Source organism: Crocodylus porosus, unplaced genomic scaffold (genome assembly GCF_001723895.1).
Source record: "Crocodylus porosus isolate Cpor-Errol unplaced genomic scaffold, CroPor_comp1, whole genome shotgun sequence".
NCBI classification, from domain to species: domain Eukaryota; kingdom Metazoa; phylum Chordata; order Crocodylia; family Crocodylidae; genus Crocodylus; species Crocodylus porosus.
This window is the reverse complement of record NW_017728948.1, coordinates 54,337,826-54,361,486: the sequence shown is the minus strand read 5'-3', so window position 1 is coordinate 54,361,486 and position 23,661 is coordinate 54,337,826. Positions and strand designations below refer to the sequence as shown.

The 23,661-nt window shown below is 40.5% G+C and overlaps 1 protein-coding gene across 5 annotated transcripts in view; it reads left to right on the top strand.

The window, feature by feature from the left end:
• Positions 1–23,661, top strand: part of CLOCK (clock circadian regulator) — a 101,815-nt gene that overhangs the window by 28,058 nt on the left and 50,096 nt on the right. For all 5 annotated transcript variants that reach the window (XM_019553226.1, XM_019553225.1, XM_019553223.1 and 2 more), the window contains exon 2: positions 10,101–10,159. The gene's annotated coding sequence lies outside the window, so the exon portion shown is untranslated. The remainder of the gene's footprint in view (positions 1–10,100; positions 10,160–23,661) is intronic.

Here is a 23,661-nt window from a genome sequence, read left to right as displayed (position 1 = left end):
CTTCCCTCTTCAGTCTTTGATATGTGATTTAAGGCAGATTTTCCTGTAGTGGCATTTGTGTTTCTGCAGTTACTTTGTTGTTTTCAGTTTATGAATATCTGGACTGGTACCAGTTTGCATGGTCTGTTGATTGCTTTTATGAACTATTGTCTACATGTGAGCTATTTTGAAGACTAGTTCAAACAAGCTGCTTATGTCCAAGTACAGTGAAATCTCTTATTTGGACTCATGGATTATGGCCAAGATCATTTAGCTGTGAGAGGATTAATAAGAAGCAAAACACAGTAGCCAAATAGTCTTGTACTACTTTGTAAAAGGTATATATTACAAACTATTCTGATACATTTGTCTCCTATATGAATTGATCCTAAAATTCAGTTACCATTGGAAGTTTAAATATTTATCCTTAAAGAGGAAATGGTTGGTTTTGCTACATATATCCACTGTAGACTTAAGATACTGTTTATATTAGTTCACTTAGCACTGGTGCTTCCTAAAAGCAGTGCTTTTAATAGTCTAATTGGTTAGCTAAAGTTTGTGTTGGAGGTATCAACATTAATATTTAGCAGTTCTGGCAAATGTAAAGTCTCAGAAGTTTGACTTTTATTGCAATTTACAAACATTAATTATGGCACTAAATCTTAGTGTCAGGCTGCCAAAAAAAACCCTGCTATAAGTCAAATTGTGTGCGTGTGTGGGGAGGTGGGTCCCTTCTGTTCCACTCCAGTGACTCTACACTAAGAGGGTATAAAGTAACAGAATCGGGCTCTATCTACTTTGTGACTACTGTAAGAAGCTGTAAGTTTGAATGTGTAGATCTTCAGGGTAAGGATTATCTTTTCTGTGTTTGTATAGTCTGGTGCAATGAGGCACCTGTTATTGATTGGGGTCTCTAGGTGCTGCCATAGCACAAATCATTAATTATTAAACCATGAGCCAGGATTCCAGGGTTCTAGTCCAGTCTGTGCAGGTGGCTTCCTGTACAACTCCAAGCAGATCAATTAACATCTGTGTCTCAATTTTTCTCTATAAAATGTTTTATAAGAAGTTATCTAAAGTGTTGGTGAGGTTTGTTTGTAAAGTGTTCAGAGATCTTTGGACAAACATAACTATATAAATCTTAAGTGTTTTCTGGGACAGTGTTTTGCTTCTGGTTAATCAGTGAATTGTAGTAGTGATAGACCGTAACAAAATAAACTAAATGTCCGGTGCCTTCCACTGTTTGGAGTGAGTTGTATAGTCTTAAAATGATACAGCATCAAGAGCTTTTTTTGAAATGTATGTAAATATAAAATAACAGCAACAGTCAATACATAGCATTCTCAGTATTTTTAAAGGCTATAACAGATTATGCTTTTTTAACTCTTAGCAGAATTTCACAACTCTGGAAGCAAAATTATCTAAAACTTCATTCTTGAATAGTAAAACCAGGAAATTGGTTAACTCTGACATTTTAGATCATAAAAAGCAAATACCTTTAAAGATATCAAAGTATCCCAAATCAATGAAATGTTATGTAAGTTAGCGTTTCTGGAGAGAGTTAATGTTGTTAAATCAATACCTATTAAAAGCAATTGGACTTTTATCACTTCCTTTAGACATACCATTATTAGAGAATTTTAGAGATCACTTCCTATCTTTCCCTTGTTCAGCTTTGTCCCTGGTCTAGATTCAAATCATGTAAACTTCCCTCTCCTCTCTTGCAACCATTTGTGGTGGCTCCATTTTCAGGCATTTGTACAGCAGTATAATCTACTTAATATGTTTTGCTCAAACTATGCTAAGTTCTTCTTACTTTTTCTTGTAAGTAAACCTTCAGGTCTGGTTGGCATTTGTTGTTGAGCTTTGAAATCCTTCCGATGTGCTGCTTTATGCTGTTGTGATCAGAACATGTTGTGGTGAAGTTAGGTATGTTTTCACCACGTGCATGCGTGTTGTTGTGTACAGTTCAGAACTGCAAATGGGCGAGGGGATTTTCTTATTAGTAAGCTGAAAGCTTATACCAAGAGTAAGCTTTGGTCCTACTGGGTTTGTTTTTTTATTTTTGCGTGTGTGCTTTCCTTATATTGAATACCTCTTTCTGATTATTAGTGTATATTTTCCAGATTACAGCTCAGTTTTCTTGCCCACTTCTTTAGGCTCTTTTGTTTTATTTTGTTGAACACTTGCGTTATTTGATACTTCCCCCCCTTCCCAAAATAAAGATTTGCTTATGATGTTAATCCTGAATTTAAAGCCATTGGTCCTCATTATGCTCCATTTTTGTAGATAAACCTATGCGTTTCTGCCAGGATTTTACTGGTGCTGCTGTTCATGCTGTGAGCACTTGCGCATTTCCTTGCTGTGGAAGTACAAGGAACAGGAGCACAATCTACCTCTAGGGGGTATGAAAACTGTAGGGACTACAATCCACTATTTCAAAATATGTGTAATGGGATGCAAGAAATTTGAGAGAACAATCTCTGAATTACTAACTGGGATTTAAGGAATAAAAAGTATAGAGTGTTTCAAAACAATCCATTCTACTTTTTATGATTGGCTGTATATATTCACCGCAGATTTGCTGACCAAAACCAGGAAGAAATACTGGAAGAAAAAGTTGCTCTGTTTTGTAGTTTATATACCAAAAGGCATACTATGGAATGTGGCCAGAGACTTCGCTAGTCTTGAATTCTTTTGGTTGGTGAAGAGTCTTATAGGTCTGGGGGGAAGGACTGCAGAGCTTTTTGGGGTTTTTGTGCGTAGCTTAGGGCTCCTGCAAACTTTTCCTCAAAATGTTGAGATCCTAGCCAGTTACCTCATGATGGTGGGGGTTTTTTGCATATGTTAAAGAGCTAGTGGAAATGTGTTCAAGATAACTGTTTGAGATTGCAAAAGTGAATAAATTCCTTGAGAATTCATTATCGCATATGTGTACCGTTCCTACAAATGGTGTAGCTAGTTATTTCACAGTGGCTTAACATTCAGAAGAAAACATGTATTTTTATTCAGTGCAAGCAAAAATACAGCTATCTGAATTGTTTTCCAATATTAAGACATAACTGCTGCCAAGCTTTGCGGCTGTTTTTCCATTGAAATCGAAGAGCAGAGGAAAGCTTCTGAAATAAGAATGCATATAATATAATTAGTCCTTTCATTTTACAGTGCATGTCAGCTTTGGTTTGGACACTGCGTCAAAGGGCTGTTTTTCTTTGCATTTGCTGCAACTCAGATGTGTAGCAGAGCCTGAACTTTCATTTTGTAAAAACCTTTCAAAAATTACTTTAATGCTGTAAATCTAATCTCAGTTACTTTAAGTGAGTCTTTGTGGACATTTTAGTTATTTTAAGTACTACATAAATATGAAGTATTGCTCATTTAACTTTCAACATTGAGAAGTAGTCCCAACAGGATGGAAAAGATGAAAGTAAAAAACTGAGGAAAAGAGGTGTCAGGGTCAGGGTCAGGTGAGAGAAACAGGAGCCCTAGTAATCATCATCTTCCTAATATTTATGCTTACAATATTGTTCCTCTCAGCCACGCTCACAGGGAAGCCATGTCTCTTTTGGCATGGCCACTAGACGTTATTGTAATAATAATCCCTACTAACCAAATGTTGTATGTCAGGAGATGGGTACCCCGTCTTTACGTTCCCTGAGCTTTTTATATTGTCTCTTCCATAGGTGGTGTCCAACACTTCTTTATGCTTTAATAATATTCTCTCTATGGGTTTTACCACCAATCCAATCACTTGCAGCCCCAAATAGCGTGCTTTACTGGCTTGTGGTATGGGTTTCTCATTTTGTTGGGTTCAGGTATGGGGAGACGCCAGGCTGCCTTGTTCCACTGGTTTCTGCTCAGGGCCTTGAACAGGTCTGAGGTGAAATCCAAAAAGGCTTCACTCCACTTTTAGTGCAACCCAAGTCCTTGGACTACTTAGCCCTTAAGCCCTTCTGGTGTCATATCTATCTGCTTAATAGGATTCTCTTTCACTTGTGTACACAGGCTCAAGCAACTCTGCAATCTTCAGTCCTTCATTTTTGCTATCTGGAAAATCCTTTTCACTCCCATTGGGAACTGTTCAGCACCACTTCCCTGGCTGATTTTGCCTCTAACTCCTAGTCTGAAGTTTGGCAGAGCTTAAAGTTCACAAGCTTTAACAGCCCGACTACTTGGGTGCTTCTCTCTGCACCTGTATGAGCTTCACTCCAACATACTACAATACATACATTTTGGGGAATAAGTTTTCATAAATCAATGTGGAATCTATCAGTGTTCTCTGACGTAGTCCAATATTTCACACATCTGCTTTAATTAGTTTGCTCTGGAAAGAGAAGATTAGAAGGGTATTTACTTGTCAGTGGTAGGGTATTATGCTGCAAATCCAGAACCTCTTTGCATATTTCATTATTACTATGTCCACTATTGGTTCTCTGAAGACTTTGGTTGCCTTTAGACAGCATTTCTTATTAGAGCATACCATGTTTTCTAGCATACAAAATGCACCCTCTCCCTCCAAAACAGCCTCCCAAAATTGGGGTTTGGGGGGAATGTTTGTGTGTATATTAATCAAGGAATCCAATTTTCTGCCTGGGATAGAAGCCCCCTATTTTGATTCCTGCTCCTCTGTGCAGTATCTATGGTATTAGGGCATTTATACACATACTTTTCTGTCCCACAGCGTGCTGGAGAGAGATCTCCTGCTTCACAGCAGACTCAATTGAGTCTGCTTCGCACGCAGACTGAGGTGAACTGTGGTATGCTGCAAACAGTTGTATAAAGAGCGAAATGCACGTTAGTATGCAGGAAATGGTGGTGGTGCACCTCTGTGTTTTAGTTCAGAAGCATACCATATTCTCAGTGCTGATGAGCTCATGTGCATTTCGCCACTTATACAACTGTAAGTGTCACAGCACTGGACGCTTTTCAAAGCTGAGGGAGGATCTGCAAAGCTCCCAGCTGAGGGAGTCAGTTGACATAACGGATCGTTAATGGATGCATGTATGTTAAAGATAGTCTGTCCTTTTTAATGGTCTTGATGTTCCACTAATCAAACTAACCTTTTGTAGGGCAATTTTGCTGTCTGCTAGCTTTTCCTGGTCTCTCTTCTCCTACTTCACTTCTATGCAGGAAAAGAAGAGCAAGATAGCTGAAGATTGGGGTCTATCCCTGCTCTACGTAGCCATAACTCTGAAAAAAAAATCTGTTTTCTTCATTTTGCCTTTCAAAAGCAAAAACAAAAGTATCTTCTGCAAGGAAATATGGTATAGTTTTTATCTTTTTTTTAAATAGGAGGAATATTCACTTGAAATCTGTTTTAATAAAAATCTGAACTGGAATAAGGATATTGAAAATGTGAGTACTAAAACCAGACAAGCCTCGTGTGGAGTTTTCTACTTTTTTAGTAAAATGGGAAGAAGGGCAGCACTGGCAGCCCTAAGGATTTGTATATTTAGGGTTGAGTGCATTTTACTGTATGGAGCTGAACTATGGAGTGCTGATCCCATGCTTTCCTCAAAAATAGAAAAAAAATGAATTACTGTACTTTTAAAGGCAGCTTTTCTCTCTGATCCTAATTTTATGATATGGGGCTCATGTCCTCTGAAACTGGACTGATTAACGTCATTACCTTATCTTAATTAAACATTCTAAAACACTGGATGAAAATTAAGTCTTTAATGTCTACCAGGTACCCTAAGAAGTGCATTCAAGCCTCTCCTTTTCCAAATCAGCTTTTTTTTGGGTGGTTAAATAACATCTCTAGTCTCCTCCAGCTAAATTGCCTGAGAAATATGCTGAGAATCACTGACCTCATGTTTCCCCTGTACTTATAACAAGACATACATTTAAGAATTAAGTATGCCAGCGTGCATAGGCAGTGAGACTTTCTTTAACTTGCTTTTTTTGAGATAAAGCATTCCTTTGGCTTAGAAACCTACCTATCTATAGCACAAACTATAAACAACAAAAGGCTGTTACTAGATTGCAGTTCACTCATGAGATGTGCAGTTGTCATGGGTAGGTGTTAGATCTCATATTTGTATAGAATATGTGCTTGTGGAAGGAGTAAGATGACTTAAATCAGTATTTGTGGTCTTTCATTTTTCTTTTTTTGAAAGAAATGAGAGGAAAATTGATTGTGAAAAATGTTAAATCCTGAGCTACTGAAGAAAAAACAATTTGGCTTCTCTCTAATAACGTAATCTGTCCTATATTACCTGGGTGTATATATGCATTACAAAGAATAAGGACCAAAATCAAATAGAGCCAGCCCCCCACCCCCCCGTTTTACTGTGTTCCCACTGCTTCATCTGGACTGAGGGAGCCTGCCGAGCTTGATGAGAAGTGTACACAGCATTCAGTGCCCCCCTCCGCATCACCCCAGCTGCAGAAACATCACTGTAAGCTCTCTGCTCTTCAGAGGCTCAGCATTTGAATGTCTGTTGTGGCATCTCCAGGCAAGTTTTTTCTAGGAGGAAAACAAACCCAGGAGAATTCTACCAGATCACTTTAATGTGTGTGTGCAGCCAATGTTGTTGAAGACAGTAAAAATGTGAAACTTTTAAATTGGTAAGTTCTGAATAGCACTGAATATCTTAAAGTAATCCTGACATGATTTTTCTACGAGCACCACAAATATTGCTCTTTTGTTTGAATTTCTATTTCATTAGTGCCCTTCGTTAATTTGTCAACATATTAGACATAGTTTCATAGTTGAAACCCTTAAACTTTATGGCTAGCCACAGTAAGTTTTCTTCCCAAAGTAGGGCATAGACACATCAGCTAATTTACATAGTTGATTTAGGATTTTCTGTTAAGGCTTTTAGTGGTTGGAGTCCTAATTTCTTGATGCCAGCATTAAGTTGAGTAGCAACAGGACCCTGCCTTTTACCGATGGCACCACTGAAACCTCATTCACAGTCTTTTGAGATTAAGGTATACTCTACTGAGCAGAAATGCATGTTCCCTTAAAAAGAAAACCTTTTGCCTATTTTATAGCTGACCCACTTAAACAAGAGCCAAAAATCTGAATATTGTCTGTGTGGGTTCCTCTTTGTGGGATGTGTATGCCTGGGAATTTTTAAATAACAGTGTCCATCAATGCAGTTTGTGAGAACCAAGAATTTTTTGGATCTCCCTTAGTGCTCTGGATTATTTGAGTCAAGTGCTGATTACCAAGAGGCAAATGAGACAGCTAGTTAGTATAAGGAATAGTTTCAGATTAATTTGCCACAATAAACAGTTTTATTTGAAGTAGTCAACTATAAGTTTGTTTTAAACATATACAGACCTGGATTGGTTGTTGAGGTGTCTTGGCATTAAGTAGTTCTGATTTTAACTTGTTTGAGAGCAGTTTAGAAGGGAGAGGCTTAAACATCATGTTACTACCAAATTGGGGGCTGTTGAGAACACAAAAATGATGGAGGCTAGAGATGAACATGAATCATAGACATTAATCAGACTGGAAAAAGAGAGGTAGTATTTGTTTGGAGATGCCATGATTGTAGAAATGGCATCAGTTGCTGTTTCTGAACGAGGCCCAAAAGGGGCTGTGAATGGTCAAGTAGGCAGAACCAACACAGCCCCCAAACAGACACTATAATAAAATCAGAGGCATCAGCTTATGTAATGAGGGTGATGATGCTCTTTTTATGATGAATGCAGATAACACGTACATGCTAGAAAAAATTGAGATTAATAAAACCAGCTCATTTAGGAGACCTGAATTTGAGAAATGAAATCCCTACTCCTTCCTTCCCTCCCTCCACCCTGCCTGCTTTACTGCCTTCCAGTTCCTGCTGGGGCACTGCGTGGCTTCCTTTCCCCCTTTCCCTGCTGGACTGCGTTCAGCCCTTCACTAAACTATAACTGGTAAGCTAATCAGTTATCACTGGGCGTATCAGTTAAACCCTTCCTATCCCTATTAGGGAGCCCTGTGGGGCTTCTGCAACACTGTTTGACTAGGGACAGACAGTCAAAAAGCCTGAGGCTAAATCGATTCAGTCTTTGCAGGTTAGTCTAAACTGCACAGATTAAATTGAAACAGAAGTGAACAAACATTTACTTTTGATTCAGAAAATGCAGCCACAGGCCTGCAGTGGCTCAGGCCAGAAGCCGAGGGGCGCTCATGGCTCTCTGACTGTGTGTTCACTTCTTCCCCTGAGGTCTCTAGGATTTGCAGTTCACAATCAGAGCAGCAGGACTCTGCAGGGTTGTTCATCACTTCCTCTTCCTGCTTCCAGGTGCCTCTGAGATTTGTAGTCCACGGTTACAGCCAACAGTAAGTTTGAGTGGGGGAAAGGGTGTTTAACCCCCCTCCCTGTACCCAGCTCCTAGCCAGGGTTTGCTGCGGGGGTGGGGGAGGCAGGGAGCAGTCTCCATTCCCCCCTGACTGGGCTGCATTGCCAGCTGGGCTTGCTCCCCCCTTGTCAGCCAGCCCTCACTGCTCCAGTTAGGGAACAGACAGACAGGCCAACCCTGCTCTCTGGAGGAGACAGCACAGCCTAACCCAGGGCTGCAAAGCATACTGGGGGACTGTGATTTAACTTGAACCATTAAGGGGCCTGGGATAGACGTTTCATAAACTGGTTTGACTCAAATCAGTTAAATCTGATACTACATTCAACCAGGTTTGTCTTAAATCAGTTTCAGTCAGTTTGCAACTGGTTTATGTGCATTTAGCTTCTGGTCTGTTACAGGTTTAAACCAGTTTCGGATTACTGAAATTGTTTTATGTGTAACTTCTCTCCCTACCCTTTGAACAGTGTGTGAAACTAATTGGCTTTTATATAAATGTGACTTGAAATTGTAGGTGACTTGAAGTGAGGGCAGGATCAGTTCATATATTTGTTACTCTTTGACTGGTGAGAGTTTTTGGCAAGTCTGGATTCACAGGACAATATATGAATGTTGTGGCAGCTATATCATTACATTGAAAAGGTTAACATTTGGTTTTAAATGGGAAGCTTAGAATCTGCAGGAAGTTATAGGATTCACACCTTTGGGGAAGTCCATGCTGAAGTCATTTCTAAGAAACAACGACAATTAAATCACACTGAGCTGCACGCTACTAGACTACATTATTACTCATACCTTAGATAACTCCTTTAAAGTTACCTTGGGTATCTCTGAGCTACACTAGCATTGTTTTGTGATCTCTCTCCTGCTGTAGTAATCTTGTTTCTGAGGAACTTTTTGTCACAGTAAGATTATAATCTTTTATCATGTCCCTTGGAAGCAATGCCCATTGTACATGGCTGACTGGATCAGAATAACATGCAGTTCTTATTGGTCCTAATAATCTTGAAAAGGTGATAGCTACTTTTGATGCGCTCTTATGGCACATAATAGTCACTCCTCGGCTATGTATATCTAATTAGTTCATCCTTCTCCCAAATTTAGTCAAGGGATGCTTTGTCATGAAAGACAAGCTATACGCAAAGTTTGTTTGTTTTCATTTGTTTTATTTCATATTGAATTGTTTCTCCCCAGATGTTCACTACAACCAAAAATATGCGCTAACACCTTCGATTTTCATTTTTGATGATTTTGTAATGCCAAAATGGTGAATTGATTTTTTTTGTTTGTTTGTTTTAACTCTAACTTCCCCAGAACCATTCCCTTCTGGCCTTAGTTCAAACATAAAGTTTCAGTCTTGGAAGAATCATAAGAGAATTATTTTAGAAAACATTATTGCATACATTTTTAAGAAACCCATGACACATGATATCTGGACATACCATGTATGACAACATTAGATGGATTGTTGAGATTTCCCGGTAAAAGGGATGAGGTATAAAAACACAGTAACTTTTTGCTGCGTATAGCTTGGAAAGAATGGATCAGTTTGCAGTTGCCCTTGTATTGTGGCCACTTTGGCCAAGTTTTTTCATTAATTATTTGAAAGCAAATTCTTAAGGTGTAAACTGTATTGGAGAAGTTTATGAAGGTTTTATGTACTTGGAAACTGAATAAAATATGAAACTACTATTTTGAATGCTGTAATAAATCTCTTTCTTCTTTGTTTGGTAAGGGCAAGGAGGAGTGTAATGTAGGTGCCAAGGATTCAAATTCTGAGGTACAGAGTTGTTGTTAATTATAATTTACTGTTCCCATAACAGGCATCTGTAGTGGGAGGAAAGTGGAAGAATCCAGTGGCAGCCACCAGAACTTCAGAAAAGTAAGGTTTTTCATTTTGTTAAATGTTGTTGGTTTTATAACAATAAGGATATTGTCAGAATGGATGTCTCAATATACAATTTATTTCAATGCATCTGTTAAGTTTCTATGACCTTTTATCAATGTAAGGTAGCAAAACAGATTCAGCGTCAACCCTGCTTCATTTAGAGTCAAAATTAAAGTGCTTTAGCCAATTTGTATTACTAAGCAGCATCAACTTTTCTCCCACCTTTCTCTCTTAAAGCAACTAAAGTCCATATTTTAAATCGGTGGTTGCCAACCTGAGGCATACGTGTGCCATAAGTGGCATGGAAAGCCTGTATGTGTGGCACATGGCAGACCAAAGAAGGGACAGGCAGCCTAGTGGCTGATGGGGTAGAAAGCAGAAACAGTGGTAGATTGGTCAGGGAGCATAGGGCTGGAAGCTAAAATCAAAGTAACACATGAGGTAGGAACACAGGGCAGGGAGCAGAAGACAGAGCAGCCATTTGGGCAGAGGGATGGGATCGGATTGGCGTTTGGAGAGGGTGTGAAACTAATTAGTTACACCTGCCAAAAAGATTGACTCCCAGTACCCTAAGCCATAACTAGACCAATACAGAACTGTACACTGTAACTGCAGTTAAAGTATTTTCTTTTCCTTGAGTCTGGTTTTTAAATTTGAGTCCTACAGAATTTATTCTCTCCAGTTTTTTTTTCTTCTTTCTTGTACTTTCTCTTGTTTACCACTTTCTACTTTCCAAGATTGTGTGAGGTTTTGAAGTCTTGAACACTGCTGCCATGTGGCCACTTCCATGCTAGGTCAAATTAATTGCCTCTGGCTCTCTGCTAAGAAAAAATATTTGAGATATAGAATCATAGAAAGTTAGGGTTGGTAGGGACTTCAGGAGGTCATGTAGTTAAAACGCCCACTCAAAGCAGGATCAACTCCAGCTAGATCATCCCAGCCAAGGCTTTGTTTAGCTGTGTCTTAAAAACCTCCAAGGATGGAGATATAACAGATTGTTGCTCCTTATCCTGTCATCTGCCACCACTGAGAACAATCTTTGTATCCTTCCTTCAGGTAGTTGAAGGTTGCTATTATATCCCCCCCATCTTTTCTGTAGACTAAATAAGCCCAGTTCTCTCAGCCTCTACTGGTAAGTCATGTGCCTCAGCCCCCTCACCATTTTTGTTGCCCTCCAGTGGAGTCTCTCCAATATACATCCTTTCTGTAGTGGGGGGCCCAAAACTGAACACAGTACTCCAGACGTGGCCTCACCAGTGCTGAAGAGAGGGGAATAATCACTTCCCTTGACCTGCTGACAGCACTTCTACCGATGCATCCCAATATGTCATTAGCCTTCTTTGCAACAAGAGCACACTGCTGGCGTATGTTCACTGTAACCCCCAGATCCTTTTCTGCAGAGCCGTTGCCCAGCCAGTCAGCCCCAGCCTGTACTGGTACATGGGATTGTTCTGTCCTAAGTGCAGGACTTTGCATTGTCCTTATTGAACCTCATGAGATTTCTTTTGGCCCAGTTCTCCAATTTGTCTAGGTTACTCTGAATCCTAGACCTACCCTCCAGTGTATCTACTCCTCCCCCCAGCTTGGCGTCATCTGCAAACTTGCTGAGGGTGCGCTCTATGCCATCTTCCAGGTCATTGATGAAGATATTGAACAAAACCAACGCCTGGGGCACTCCACTTGATACTGGTTGCCAACTAGACATCGAGCCATTGATTATTACCCTCTGAGCCTGATGCTTCAGCCAGTTTTCTGTCTACTTTACAGTCCATTCATCCAGCCTGCACTTCCTTAGCTTGCCTGCAAGAATGTTATGAGAGACCACGGGCGACTGGTGCCGCCTTAGTCAGGGGGGCCGTATGCTCCCCGCGGTGACCAGTTCTGCTGACCCTGGGGGGGTGGGATCTCTCTGCAGCCGATCTTGGCGACTGGTAGGCGGGATGTCCCCCTGGCAATCCTGCAATGGCCAATTGCTGCAGCCGCTTCTGGGAGCAAGTGCTGGCTGATCAGTGCAGCACTGCCTCTAGCAGTTCTTCCTCCACAGTCCTGGAGGTCTCCTCCAGTATCCGACTGATGAACTCCTCATGGTAGAGGATGCTTTGGAGCCTCACCACTTCCTCCTGTAGGTCTCTTGCCTGTTCCCTGAGAGAGACCTCCCGGAGGCACCGCTTACATTGCAAGCACTCCCCCACCTGACCATCACTAGAAGGAACCTGCAAGCTGCAGTCCCCACAGCGCCAAACCTGGACCCAGGTGGAAGCCTCAATGGTGAGCAGTCCTTCCTGGACAGAAACCTCACAGGTGCAAGCAGTGGCTCTGGCATTGTGACATCCTCCAGCCATTTCCCTGAGTCTCTTAATCTGTCTCTTCTCTTACTGACCTTCTTCCAAGCGTACCTTCCCTAGCAAACTCTCCTGGAAGCTGGCCTGTTTACTGTTCCTTGGCCCCAAATGGTACCCTTTTCCCTGCTTCCTCGCACCAAGGTGAAAAGCTATCCCCTCGAAGTGGCTGGGGGTGGGGGGAACTGCAAACTGTTTGCCTTGTTTGCTGGTTCCTTGGATGCTCAGGAGGTCTTCTTTTATGCTCTGCTGGGCCTGGACTAGCTCCACTCCTCATTAGGGCTTCTGTCAGGCACAGGCAGCAATCACTCAGCTAGCAACACACCCAGCTTCTCGGAGCATAGGGCCCAAACACACACAGCCTACCAAACAAATACTCAACAAGTCAAAGGCACAGGCAGCTCTGGATCACTTACTTTCCTTGGGCAGAGTCTGGTGCCTTGTACCTGGCTTTGCTTCCCCTTCTGCTTCTTGCTACCAGCAGACTTGCCTGAAAACTGCTTGCCCTGTTTGCTGCCCCCATTTGTGTTAACCAATAGCATTTGGTTAAAAGGCATAATAAATTATCCCTTGCAAGGAAAAGGTTAAATTGCTTCAAGATATCTGTTCTGTATACATACAGCAGGAGTAGGAAGAAAAGAACTATTTTGAATACTTGAGGGAAAAATTAAGAGGTAAAGCAATAGTCTTTGCTGATTTTGGGCTGTGATGTTATAGACTGGAATCTTAGTATTCTTCCCTGCTCAAACTCTTGGGCTATAAGTGATGGTCCAAAGAGCTGGGGAGGCAGGGCAAATAGTCTTCTGTATACCAGCACTTAAATAATCATTTAGGTATGCGTGATTCACCCACATGGGGAGAGTTAAGCATCCATTTTAAAAATATACAGGTTTGGAGAAAGCTTGTCAACCATCAACTATTGTAAAAGTATCCCACTAACAGACCGTTACTTATATCTGTTTGCATTTCCACATAAGCAGAATAATTCTTTCAGAGCTTTCTGCAACACTATTTGTAGCTACAATGTGTAGCCATATTTGTATATTTGAGTATTAAAATATGTTATCTGTCTGAACTTTTGTTCTTGTAGAAACTGTGAGGCCACTGTTCACAAATCTTAATACTAGCTTTGGGGTTTAATTCATCCTTTTATTTGATTTACTTAGCCTCATACTAGTGCTCTTTAAGTATATAAATACCCTGCAAAAATGTCATCAACATCTTATTGTAATATTCACAATTTAGGTTGATGTATGTTGGTAAATAAATGCATTGCTTTTTTCTTAGCAACATGTCAATATATTCACATTACCCTTGTGCTTTGCTTCCTTCATTGGCTCACCATTGCATAGAGACTTCAGTTCCAGGTTTGCCTTGGTATTCTCTTACCCTTACTTACGTAAGAGAATGTCTTGCTCCAGATACTCCATCCCATGACAGATTCCCTTGGATGATGAAGTAGTCAAACAGCAGGGAAAACTTTTGTGTGGGAGGTTTTTTGTGCTTTTTTAACAGGAGCCACACCTAAATTATGGAACTGGCTTGCCCAGAAAAAAGTTAACAGATTCTGGAACTAATAACTTCCAGAACTAAATGCAAACATCATTTAACCAATTTAGTTAAAAAGAGGATGCTGGATTTCCTGCACACCAGCTACTCTGTGGTAACAGTTTTATCTGTCTTCCCTATCCTGTGCCAAATGGAAGTTAAACCACAATAAGTCAGCCTTGTTTTATTTAGGTGCTCTCTACACATGGAGGTTAAAGCATGATGGGATCTAATGTGTGATCCCAAAATTGTGCATTCTGCCATGCTTGTGTGGCATGGCAAGAGGCATGACTGTGTGGATCACACATTAGATCCAACTGCACCTTATTGCTGGTATAGGGGGAGCCCAATCAAGATTGGGCTTCCCTTGCATTGGCAAGAAGCAGGCACCTACGGCTAAGAGTCCCCTTTGCTGACAGGGCTCTCAGCTGCAGGGGGCACATGCAGTCTTGGGATCCAGAGAACCCACAGCTGATGAGTAAGATGCAGCTGGAGCCAAGAGCGCCATTTGGGCCCATGGGTTTTGCACACCCCTGAGCCTTGGTGATCATGGCAGCTGCAATCCCTAGATCAGGGGTTACACCCATGTGGTTGAGTGCCCTGTTAGCTGATGTGGCTCCCAGCCACAGGACAGACCCTGCTACACATGCAAATTAAAGTTCAACAGCACCTAGCTTACATGTTTTTGAGATCTAGTTTCATAGCTGCTTGGAACTTTTTACTGTGTGATAGCTACTTTGCATGTGTAGCTGGTCTCAAGGTAATTGTGCGATACCTGTAACATGTAGAGGGGGCCTTAGTGATAATCAGTATGTATTTTATAAGGCTATCAGAGAACTTAGCTTTGTTTGGTTTGGTTTGGTTTGTTTTAGTACTGTGTATGTTCATAGCAGAGTTTGAACCAATTTTAGTTGTAGTTAAGATTTCCTAGCACAGTAAATGGGGAAGGTGTTAGGAACATGGGGTGTATCTACACGTGTTTTTATGCGCACCTAAACTTAATGCACCTTTGCTTAAGGCGTATTAAGGTGATTTAGGGGCCCATCTACACATGGACGTAGTATTGCACATTAAATTTAGGTGCAAATAACCAAGTCACATTAGCGCACATGTAGGCGCACTAATATACATTAATGCAGTGTCTATCCATTGACGCACGCTGTGTTAATGTGCATTAGCATGTCTACACTTGTGCTATTGCAACTTAGCTATTTGCTCCTAAATTTCATACCTGCTTTATGCAGGTATCAAATTTAGGCTCACATAGCCTTAAGTTGCATGCCATTTTTAAGGTGCATTAAGAGTGTGTATGTGTAGACATACACCCTTAATGTGCCTTAAAAATGGCAATTTTAGGCTAAGCCCACTTAAAGGCATGTGTAGACACGCCCGTGCAGTTGGTAATCATCTGTTAAAAAAGATGGCTTTTAGTGAATGTACCAACACAACAAAGGCAGAACAGGGATAGTCAGTCACAGCTGAATCAATGACTTAGCAGCTGTCACATCCTTTTAACTTAAATGTTTTATAGGTATCATTTCCTAAGTTTAAAAAAAATACAATAAACACAGAGATTCTGTCACGTGGAACAAAACTGACCTGCAGCTTGGTTCATCAGCAGTTTTTCAACCTTTAGTTCTATAGCAGAGGCTAGAGTAATTAGTAGCAATGATAGGCAGGTCTTCTCTGTTGAATTCAAATTAAATGTATGCTTTCTCACACTTCACAGGTACTTACTGTCAGCTAAGGAATGAAAAGAGTTGAATTTCTAGGTTCAGTTATACACTCTGGAGAAATAGATACCAATGGCCTTTTCCACTCCTGCTCTTGCCTCTTCCATTTGTGCTTCTCCCCCACCAAACCTAATGGCTTGAGACCCTTCCCCTACTTCCTCTGTTCCTATCTAGGCTGTTCCCTACCTTTTCCTGCCAGATCCCAACACAGAGTCACCACATTCTGTTTCTTTTACTCCAGCCCCTCTTCTTTTCTTGTCCTCATTTGTTAAGAACACAGGAAAAAAAAATAACACGTAAGATAGTCTTCCTGCCCTGAATCCTGGTACCTTCCATCACAATAACATGGAGCAGAAATTGTTTAGAAAGGCCCTGCCCTGTTCACTCTCTAGAGTACCTGGATGCAGCAGGCTCAGTCACTGAGGGATGGTGCATGTACTGGCTGGTTTGAAGGCTGGGGTTGGGATGAAGCATACTTAATACAGGTAGCACCTTCAGAGAATTGATTCAGAATCAGGTTGGCTTATTCTGAGTAATTTCATTGCTGTGTGATTTGTGTTTCTTTTTCGAATGCTCATGATGTAGCCACATTTGGTCATGTTTTCACAGGTACAGTAAAAGATACATAGCTGATACTAGGGTGACCAGCCTTTACAGTCATGTTCCATAGCAGGGAGGTGCAAGATGTTATCATAACTTTTTTTGAACAACCATGCTTTTTACAATCCATTTTCTTGTAATTACTTTTTCAGACAATATTAACCTTTTTTTTCTGAAATGTTTTAAAAAAATCATTAGAATTAACACCAAGCATAGAAAATTTTGGCACAGATGCTTAGTAGAGCAAAAACATAAGCCCCAGTTTTTCAGTTGTTTATAAATGGGAAATGATGGGCAACTTTAACTGTTAGCTACATTGCCTATACATAGTAATGTTATCACCTGTTTACAGTGTCTTATTTAACTTTCACTGGTAATTTAATTGAGAGAGAGCCTGAGGCTGGGTTTTCAGCATCCCAAGTTTCCTATTCACCAGGTTTTTAGGTGTTCTGAAGTGTGTCTCTCACCTTTTGAAGCTATTCCACTTTTTTATAAATGAAATATTAATTGAGCTACCAAAAGGATTTTGGTTGTCCTGTTTGGAATATTGGTTTATATCAATTTACCCATCTTAACCCTTCACCTGAAGTTTACCAGTAAAATGTATCAGCTTTATGCTGATGATTCCTCTTTGGTTCCAGGCCTTATATATACTGAATTGAGAGGAGTGGAAATATACAGTAGTAGGTTGTGGGGATTGCTGTTAGAGCCAATTTCATTGAATATCTTCAGTAGAAATCTGAAAGACTGCATAAACAATACATTAAATACTTGACAGTTTAGCTAATTAGTGGGGCTGTGCAAAATGGCTGTTTTGATTTGGTTTCAGATTCAGCTGTTTCAGAGGACAGAGATTCATTTTGGTGTTTCAGTTCACTGTCCTGTTTCGTTTCAGCCGCATCGCCTCTGAATCTGTTTCGAATGGGCTGCAAGGGAAGCTTTGCAGTCTTCCTGGCGCCCTGTGTGGGCTGCGCCAAGCGCCTGCTGCTAGCCTCAGACTGCAGCAGCAGCCTGCTGAAATCCTGCAAGCAGACTGGGGGGCCCGCACCTCCTGGGAAGAGCTGGGGAATTGAACTGGGAGCTAGATGTCAGTATCAGAGCAGTCTTTCCCCTCCCTCTTCTTAGTTTTTGTTTCCCTGCAAGCCAGGCTCCAAAACTCCAAAATTCTCCAAAACCTTTCCAAAATGTTCCATTTTGATTCGGATTCAGTGTTTTGGGCACTTGAAATGGCCCAAAATGCCTCCGAAACGAAGCAGCTGCCAAAATTTAACACAGCCCTAATGATTAGCAGTTGTTTAACCCAGGTGAGGAAAGAGATAGCAAAGCAGGTCTATAATCATTTAAAAAGATGATATGATTAAAAACCTGGATTGAAATATAGCATATGTAGGTTTTACTTGGATGTGTTACAGATTGCTTCTCTAACCTTGGAGAAGTATTGAAGGGCAGGTGTCTGTGGGTGCAAGGCTAAAGCTGGATCAAAATCCTGCTTTTCGCATCTGAACTAATTTTTTATACCTGAAATAGTACAAAATAACCTACCTACCTCCTGACCCACCCACTGTACCAGGATATTGTTTGTGAGAGGCCATTAGATGTTGACAAGTGATGCAGAAAATTCTGCAGACAGGAAATAAGACATTTAAAATGTTTAAGTTGAGCACAAAGGATGTAAAATCATGAATTTAAAGAAGAATAATTTCAAAAGCACAGCCATTAATTGAGAAATAAAGTACTAAAAAGCTAGTAATGTCAAAAGGATCCTAGGAGTGAATGGATAACAAACTTATAATATGCTTACAATGCAAGATGGGAGAAATGCAACTATAGACCTAAAACCATGAAAGCATATCCCAGATGAAGTAGATAATTTCTGGGAACCTCTATTAGAGAACATGACAAATTGGGAAGGTAAAACAAAATGAATAATAGATTTCTAAGACTGACAAGTATTTGAAATGCTTAAATATTGAAGAGGAGGAGGAAGAAATCTGTAAGATGTTTATTTCCTCCCATTTTTCTTGTATTAAAGGAAAATTCAGGTTAAATTCTCCACAAGAAAATCTGGTCTGTGAGACTGGAGAGCAGCGGTTGGCAAACCCTGGCATGTGTGCCAGAGTGAAGGCATTTTGCTTGGCACGTGCGCCTCGGTGTGGATAGTTGGGAAGCTATGAGGGCCCGGTCCTTATTGTGGTAGTACAGCCCCTGTCTCTAGTACAGCCCCTGTCTCTTCCCTGTCATCTGCAACAAACCAGGCCAGGGCTCCATGGACCCCAGTGCAGCTGCTTCCAGCCTCCCCACCACCTGCTGCAAGCAGCCCAGGCTCTGTAACCAGTGGCAGGGGCCTGCCCAGAGGTCTGGGCCAGCTGTGGCAGGCAGCCAGGAAGTTACAAGCAGCTTCACCAGGGTCTGCGAAGTCCCGGCTAAGCTTGTTGCTGGTGGCAGGTGCACATTCACCTCAGGGCAGATGATGAGGAAGGGGCCAGGGCTGTGCTGCCACAACAAGGATCAGGCCCCTCGTGCCTCTCCCACCCTCCACCCCTGACATGCCAATATCTTGTAAGTTTATGTTGTGGGTGTTTTTGGCACCCTGTCCAAAAACATTGTCAGCCCCTGTAGAGTGTCTTCCCTGTAGTGGAATTGGCTGGAGCTGGGAAGATCTTTCATCCTGAATGTCCTGGCTTCTGTGGGAATGTTCTTTATACTTTCTTTCACATGACTGTCTCAACAGGTTTATCAGGATTTGAGAATTTGTAAAGATTTTTCCTGTTGTCAGTACTTTTAATGATCTGTGCCTTCTGTTTTTTATTTTTAGCCTTTCTTCTTGAGTAGGTGTTAAAATAACTTTGGTGACAAAGCCTTTTAATAAGATTTTTCTTTTCATTTTATTCCCCACATGGATTTTTTTTCTTATGAAAGTATGCAGTAAGATATAAAAGCAGGAGTCTTGTCAGTCACAAATATAGAAAGAATTACATAACCAACATTATACACAAACAAATTGGTACAATTTAGGCCAGTGAAATATTAGAGAAAGGTATTGGAAACAGAACTAATTTAGTATTTGGTACAAGCGTTTAGGTATAATGATAGGAATCATACATCTGTCACTTTCACTCTTCTCCCTTACACATGGTGGCTTCCAGGCTTTTGTTGACTGCTGCCACTGGAAGGATTTGTCTTGTGACTACATGCTACAACCAAAAGGTACATAAAGTGCAACAGAGCTAATATAATTTTAAGTTTGTGTTTTGTGGGTTTCATTGGTCTTCTGCACAGTTTCATGCCTTAATTAAAATATTCTATTCTGTCCTCTTTTTTCCCCTATTGAATTTCTTTTTCTAATTTAAAAACTCATGTAGTTTATTAGCCTCAGAAATTCTATATGACTTTCTTTGTCACTTGCAAATTTTTTCTGATTAGGCTGTTTTCAGACTTTACCTTCGCTTAGGATCTCTTGCAGCTGTTGATGTTTTCCTTACAGGTTGATCCCCTTAAATGTACTTAAAATTCATCTTCTCACCTGCTCACTGCCAGCAATACTTTCATCATCAGTAATCCCTCACATCTTTCATCCTTTGGGATGAAAGATCTTCCCTGCTTCAGCCAATTTCACTACAGGGAAGACACTCTTCAGCAGGGGTTTGTTCCTGTAGAAACTTCATCAGTTATTCTCCTTTGTCATGTCCACACTTACGGTTGTGTCTGAGTTTGTTATCACTTTTGAAAGCACCTTAATTCTTGTAGCTCCAATTCAAATAGTTTGTTCATTTATTTATTTTGCCTGGCACACTGAAAAGTTACAGGATCCCCAACATATCACTTGATGTCCATTTATTTATTTGTTTGTTTGTTTGTTTGTTTTAAAGAAAGAGGCTGGAATGTCAACTTTTAAGTTGAGAGGTCTTAATAGGTTTTGAAGGAGAGGAGAAAAAGGTCAATGATAGCAGCAGGAAGGACCCTTATTTACCTCCTACATCACTGTGCTTCTGGAGTTGCCAGTAAAGAGACAGTATGTCCTACCTATCTGCAGGCATTTGCCCAAGGTTTCAGCTTCCATGGTATTTTTGGCTCAATTCAGCCATGAAAGAGAATGTGGCCAAGCTACCTCTGACTAATATTTTTTGCAGAGGGAAGCCAAAAAAGAAAAATAGTTTAAGACATACCCAAGAAAAAGCAGGAAGGAAGAAGAAACAAAAGAGGAAGAGCTTGGCAGAAGAGATGGCAGCAATTCTTATGAGCCATGGCAAGATATGCGATTGCCCCTTCCATCCATCTGCTGCAGTGAGATACTCAATGAAAAGGTGGAATATTAGTATAAATTACAAATAATAGCCTTTTTCTCATAACTAGCAATTATAAATATATCTCTATCATAAAGATGGTTAATGCTGTTGTAGTCAGATGAAGAGTCTAGCTCTATTTCTGACTGTCACTGACTCACCGTCTGACTTCAGACAAGTGTCTTTGCATACTAATACATTTGATGTTTGCAATCCTAAGAAAGTCACTGAATAAATGCACTGAATAAATGCACAATACTATAATATACAACAAAATTGATTCTGTAAATTCATAAGAGGATCTGTTAAATCATTAGCCTGTTTATTAAATTAAAGATGTATAATGGAGACCAGGAAGAAGCCAGGATACTAGGAATTCCTTCTGTTTTAAGATAAGAAACCTTTAAAAAAAATCAGAAAACTAGCTGGCATTCAGAATATATTAGAAACCTAAATTCTACTTTTTGTGGTCTTTCTTGGATGAGAATCTTAGACCCAGTGCTATTACAGCGAGTCACAATGGATGATTATAATTGTCCCTTCTGGCCCTAATCTTTGACAACAATGTTTTTAAATGAAGCAACTTAAAATAGATTTGCAGGAGATCCCTGCAAATGGTGAAATCCACAAATACTGACGGGCCTCCCCATCATACCCCACAACTTCTCCCTGCTTCCCCTCCCCCCCCAATTGTTCACAGGGCTCCCTTACAACACCTGGGGACTGACCCCTTCCCTCTGAGCACCACTACCGCTGCTGCTAGGGGCAGAGATGTCGCTGCCACCTCCTTCCACTTTTCCAGTGCTCGCTGTCTGCCTGCCTCCTGGCTCTGCCCTCCCCCACGAATATTTGAATCTGCAAATCTAGAATTTGCAAAAAGCGAGGGTTTCCTGTTCTAAATACTTGAAGAAGACCATCAATTTTAAATGTATTTTGTTATTTAATGATACAGTAAAATACCAAAGACACACTTTTCAACCCTCTTGTGAAGGAACTTTTGCTGCGAGTGATGTTATTGCTTAATCTCCAGACTGGGTCAGTTTGAATTTGATTATGAACCTTAGTAATGTCAATTTTAATGTTAATTATGGTGGTAAAACCAGACCACCATTTCCTTTGGCCTACATAACTGAACCCCATTGTCAGGTAGTAACTTTCATGTTTACCCTAAACCAGCTTTGACCGTTGATTTCTCTGAGAGACAGTTCCTTGTTTTATTCACCCAGTCATTCACTGCCTTTCTGTCCACTGCAGGTCATAGAAGTGTGTTGCAGCATTGTCAACTCTCTCAATTTTGCTGAAAGTCTGGAAATACTGCATGTTTTTCTTAGTCTAAGATGCAGGAATCAGGAGATTGCATGAGAATCTCAGTTTTCATCAAAAAATATTATCGCTTGTGATTGCAAAAAAAAACTTGAAAATCTGCCCTAATTGCACACTAAAAGCTCAGAAACTTAAGACAAATAACATCAAACTAATATAAAAAAAATCTCATGAGTTTAAGCTGGTCTCATAATTTGAGACGCCACTCGCGTCTGGCAATACTGAGGTTGTGTAGGTGTCCAGCCCCTTTTGCTAGCTTTCATATGCATACCATTTCTACTGACTAGAGCTCTATGTGGTTTTGGTTTTCAAAGCTTTTCCACTGTGATTAGCTTTTCTTTGAGCTTTGTATGTTCGGTTACCAGTTTGGTCTTTAATTCCCTCCCTTGAAATACTCTCTTCAAGTGTTCCTTTAACTACCTTTTTACAATACTTTTGTTAGACATTATGCTCTATGGCTGTGTGCTGTTTAACTTGAGTGTATTCCTGGCAGTGAAGGAGAATTCTATAAGCTGCAAATACAGGATGTAAAATGTTCCTCCTTTGAGCTGTCAGAACTTGTGTGAGGGCTGGCAGAGCTCTCATCCTCCAAACAATTTAAAAACATAGGTTTCATTTTACAGCCTCTGTAATCTAGGTTTCCACAGGGCTCTTTGTGACTATTAATGTTTACATTTGTCAAACAGAACAAAATTGTCTGAATGTGAGATGAGGGTTTAACCATCTAACAAAAAAGTAGGTCAATGGGCTAGCAGGTTATTAGGCCAGAAAAGAATGAGTGGGTTCACTGAGTCATGCTGTAGTTGTTTTTCTTCTTTTGGCAGAGCTCTCTGCTCTGCTTTAATTTAGTATGTTAATTTTTTACCAATGGTGATTAACCATTTAAAAGCTTTCAGTAGCTATAGGGAGAGCTTTTTAATGAATCTGAAATGTACTTCTTGTACTTTTTACTTGTGTAAAAATAGAAATGCTTAAACCGTTAGCAAAACACAGGGCCAGTAAGCAAAAGTGAAGCACAGAAATTTTGAGTAATTTTTCCTTTAGAGAAAAGCAATATTTTTCTTAGTATATATTCTAGTTAAAGCATTGTACAGTGCAGTAACAGAAAATAGTAGTGCAGTGCAACATATAATAAATAATTTAAAGCATTCTGCCCTAAAGATAATAAAATGTGAAGATATCTCAGATTTCCCCTAGGGAGCACTTGCATCAGACCCCTGACCTTGTCTAGTCTGTGTATCCCATGAAGCCAGCCCCTGAAGAAAAGTGATATTAATATAAAAACCTGGGAGACTCAAACATTAAATCATTCACAGTGGTGCAGGGATGTACAAGGCACTGATCTTTTCTAGCAGACTCATTTCACTGTGGAGGCAGATAGAGGAGAGGGACAAAAGAAAAGAACTGTCACCTGACTTCACCAGGATCTACTCCTTCCTCACAGAACTGGCAGATTGGCTCCCAGAGAGTGGTAGTAGACAGGTCTGTATCCACTTGGAAGGATGTGGGCAGTGGGGTCCCACAGGGTTTGATCCTTGGACCTGTACTCTTCAATATCTTCATCAGTGACTTGGATGTGGGTGTGAGGTGTACTCTGTCCAAGTTTGTGGATGATACTAAATCATGGGGTGAAGTGCACACTCCAGAGGGTAGGGAAAAATTGCAGGCAG